This window comes from Zeus faber (genome assembly GCF_960531495.2).
Source record: "Zeus faber genome assembly, chromosome: 10".
NCBI classification, from domain to species: Eukaryota; Metazoa; Chordata; class Actinopteri; order Zeiformes; family Zeidae; genus Zeus; species Zeus faber.
In genome coordinates this window covers 29,633,652-29,638,651 of record NC_137199.1, presented here as the reverse complement: position 1 = coordinate 29,638,651, position 5,000 = coordinate 29,633,652, and positions in this window count along the sequence as shown.

Genomic DNA, 5,000 nt, shown 5'->3' with positions numbered 1-5,000 from the left:
GATGGATGACTGGATGGATGGATGACTGGATGGGTGACTGGATGGATGGATGACTGGATGGATGACTGGATGGATGGATGACTGGATGGATGACTGGATGGATGACTGGATGGGTGACTGGATGGATGGATGACTGGATGGTTGACTGGATGGGTGGATGACTGGATGGATGACTGGATGGATGACTGGATGGATGATTGGATGGATGTTTGGATGGATGGTGGGTGGATGAATGGATGGATGGATGCTTGGACGGATGGATTTATTATCACACGCTGGTTAAACATTTTCTTTCCTATTCTTTCATATGATCTAATATCTTATCACACTCTCGACACATGTCAGGAATTCCAGACAAAACAAAGTGTGTGTGTGTGTGTGTGTGTGTGATCTAGAATAAACACTTTTGAATTTCCCATCAGGCCTCAGCAATAACAGGTAAACACCCCTCCCCTTTCTCTCTCTCTCTCCCTCCCTCTCCCTCTCTCTCTGAAACACAGGATAATAATAATAATAATAATATTAATAATAATAATAATAACTCAATAGGGATATTTTTGATTTACTTCTAGATTTCCAGATGACTGTGCAACCTGCCGCGCCCCTGTAATAGATCTTTCTCTATCATTTATTTCCTCTTTCCTCTCATCTGTCCATCTCTCTTACCGTATATTATATTAATACAAGGGGAGGAGTGCGTCAGATTTGAAGGAAAACTGAACTGGAGATAATTTATAAATAATAATAATAATAATAATAATAATAATAATAATAATAATAATAGTTATAATAATAATAATAATAATAATAATAATAATAATAATAGTAATAATAATAATAATAATAATAATAGTAATAATAATAATAATGACATTGCAGGTTTGATGTATTAATCTGTCTCTGTGATGACAGGTTGATGTGTTTGTTGTTTTTTAAGAACAGCAGAGGACGTTCCCAGGGGCAGGAAACATGTCGGAGCATCTGGACGCTCTGATCACCACAACAGATTTATGGCTCTATTAAAAAAAGGCGACGACAACAACAACAACAACAAACACAACAACACGACTGACTTTCTCCCATGTTAAATACATTTTTAATACATGAATTCATGTGATTAAGTAGCTGCAAGCTGTGCCTGTTTAGATGTGATGAAAGAGCTTCAGATATTCAGCATCACAGCAGTTTATTCAACTTCTCTTCAAATGTATCTTTTAGGATTCCATTTGCAAAATCAATGCCCAGGAGAGTGTGAAGTGTGAATTAAATACATTTTAAAGGAAAAGCTTAACAGGCCCCGCCCCCAAACCAACACAGGTGAACCATGTTAAACAGGCCCCGCCCCCAAACCAACACAGGTGAACCATGTTAAACAGGCCCCGCCCCCAAACCAACACAGGTGAACCGTGTTAATGAATCAATCATTTAACGGTTAAATCAATACAGGTTCAATTGAAATTTTCAGCATTGTGAGCACAGATGCTTCTGGAAACAGAGAAAGAGACATTATCAGAGACATTACATTATATATGTATATCAGGGTAAGGAGGATATACAATCAAAAGTTCTCAAAAATCCAACTAGCTGTGATACCCGCAAGAAGTCATTAAACTATTCAAATCCCACCAAAAATCTCAAGTCACACGCAATTTACACTTCAATTTTCTCATGCTTTAAAAAATTAATTTGAAAGCAGTGGTGAATTTGTTATCATGCTATAAACATCTACATCTTCCTCAGAGATAGAAATTACCTCTTCTGTTTTCTGGAGAATAAAAATGAAAAAAATGAAAAACATAAATATAAAAGACATGATGAAGCTGTACTTGTGACTTATGTAATGTTGATAGATTTCATTTTGGGGGGGATATTTATTTTCTTCATTTTCTGTTTGTTTTGATTATTTATTTTTCCTTCATTACAGTTATTCCCTTCTTCTCTCATTGCATCTGTTTATTTCACAAAGTACATGTTCACACACAAGGAATTTGTTTAAAAACTTTGCAGTCTGAAAAACAAAACCAGGAAGAGCCAAGTGTACAAAAATTGGCCAATTTCCAAAGAAAAAGAAAATTAATAGACGAAATTCTCAATATAGAAAATCTACAGATAATACAAAGGGTGGGATGTAGTGGTGGGAGGGTGTGGGAGAATATCGCCCTTGATTGCTACTCTGGAAATGCCCTTCAATAATATAGTACTGGAAAGGTGTTGCAACATAGTGAGGACCAGGTGTAGTTCCAGGTGGGACTCCCAGAGTGAAGGCTCATACAGAACCAGCAGGTTATTGGAGGGGTTCGCTGTCCACGGTGCTGAAATCCAGCACCCGGTATCTTCCATTCTGTTGAATCCCCTTCCTCCTCTTCCTCCTCTAGCTCCTCTTCCTCCTCCGGCCTCATTAGCTGGCTCATACGCCCCTGTAATTAATATACATGTGTCCCCGGGGGCTGAGACATGGCCGCCGTGTCATAAAAACCAGCGGACAGGCGCTGTGTTTGATGGTGCTTAGTGTGCATGGTGGTCCTAGTGGCTGTTTTAAGATGGTACTTAGTGGATTTGTACGTGTGGAGGGGGATGGGGTGGATGTGGGGGGAGTATGTGTGTGTGTGTGTGTGTGTGTGTGTGTGTGTGTGTGTGTTTGTGGTGGGTGCGGGGGATCAAAGTGAAAGAGGAGAATCATGGGAGTTGTTCTTCCCATGGGGGAGGCGAGGAGTTGCCGCTCTTGATGTGTTTCCACGGTGTTGCCGCTCTGCCTCAATGTGGTCTGTGGCTCCGACATACATTGCATCCAAGGTTGTTATGTTGTTATGGCAACAAAGCATCCGAGGTGCTTTCATATCGGGTTGTTGAGAGCAATTGAGGTGGAGAAAAAAACGTGTGATGATGATGATGATGATGATTCACCCATTAGCATTCCCTCCTCGACAAAGGCACAGTCGGAATATGTATTCAGTGTGGTTCTCTAACCTCTGCCAGTGAATGAATATATATTAAATGAAGAATAATTCTGAACTTCGCTTTATTTTCAAAATGTTGGTTTTGCACCCAAGACTCTCATGTCCATATATTGAGGTGGACCCCTTCTGGAAAAGACATAGATCCTACTACTTGGACTGGCATTTTGAGGGGTTTGGCAAATGAGCTCCCTGCTTAAATTGCCCTCATCTGAGGGAAGTAGCAGCGGCCCATGTGCTGGTCTCAGCAGAAGGTCACTTATGCTTTCAATGTGTTAATGTGTCTCGAGTGGCTTCCACTTGGTCCATCGGTTGGTCCAGAGGAGCCACACTCAGATGAGGGGAGGAGAGCAGCGCTGGAGATCCTTCTGCGGGTGAAGAGAAGGTGGAGGAGGAGGAGTCCATGTGGATGCTGAACAGATGGCTGATCATCTCCTCTCCCTCCATCCCAGATATATCTCCAGATGAAGGGCTTCTCTGGGGAGACACGGTGGAAGATGCAAGTCCATGCACCTCAGTCGGTGGAGAATGGAATTCGGGCAAATCATATTTTGTGCTTTTAATTACTTATTAGAATGGAAGTGTTCTTTATTGATCCCCATAGAGAAATGTATCCGCTGCAGCCGCAGGGACAAGGAAAGAGTTAGGATCCAGGGAAGGAAGGATGGAGTGATGGAAAGAAGTAAAGGGGATAAAATCGTACAAGAGAAATGGAGGGAGACACAGGGAGCCAAAAGGAATGGACAACACAAAGAAAGGGAGAGGGATGAGAGAGACATAATGGGAATAAACAGCTTGTTGACAGAAAGAGAGAGAGAGCAAGAGAGAGAGAGAGAGAGAGAGAGAGAATGAAACGGTAAATAATTAAGATATAGCTAATAAGTAATGAGGCAAAGGCAACGTCCAAACATCAACTGAGACATAATTAAATCAGTAGATAAATAAATGTCCTTGTACGTGAACTAGAATTAGGCCGTGTTTCCGCCCACGATCTCCAGATCCTGTACGAATAATACTTCATGGATGGGATAGATGGATAGAAATAGATGAATAGATTGATATTCGCCGTTCCCTTCCCCTCTGGGGCTCAGGTGGGAGAACGATTTCAATCAGTGCGGCAGAAAGACGACTGATGGATTCCAGGGCCTGAGTGGCGATGTGGGGTCAGAGGAGCCGCACGGATTTATCTCACACCCCTTCAGGTTTGGGCTGCCCTGGGAATGCTGGGAATGCTGGGAATGCTGGGAATTCTGGAAATCCTGGGAGGGGACGCCTAAGGCCATGAGCGAGCAAACACCTCAAAACCCCCAAATAGCAGCAGGCGTTGGGACTGGGTCAGTGGTGGAAAGTACTTTGTGAAAACATTTTTTCCAAGTGTCTGTGCTGAAGTATGTATTAGGCTCCGGTTTATCAGGACACTGGATCTGACAAGTATTTTGAATATACTGTTGATAAACAGATTTTATTTATCACCAGAGGACAAATGCAGTCCCACAGCACCACTAAACAGAAAATTAGGCAATAAAAGACAATTGGCTAAAATTATGAAGCGATTGGAATTTACAAATTGGAAGAAACTGGACACTAAACCTAGCTTAGCTAAATCATTTGAACGAATTGGGTTATATACAATAAACCAGGAAATAGAGATGTGGCAATGTGTAATAAACCTGAAAATAAATACTATTGAAAATTGTCAACTTAGAATATCCCTCACCCCGCAAAGACACCTAAAAACATCTTAAAAAAATGCCATTACAGAATAAACCTACAAATTAACAATAGTTAATCAATATCTATTGATTATTGATTTATTGATATCGAATCAATATATATTGCAATTTCGAGTAATGCAACAGTTGAGTACATTTTTCCAACAAGAAATCCCATTGATTGTGTGGAGTGGACGTGGTTCCTCATTAACATTCCTCAGTGATGCTGAGAAGCCTCTCGCACGCACGCGCACGGACGAGGAGGAGGAGGATGAGGAAGAAAAGAGGAGGAGGAGGAGGAGGAGGCGGAGGAGGAGGCGGCGACCGGAGGGCG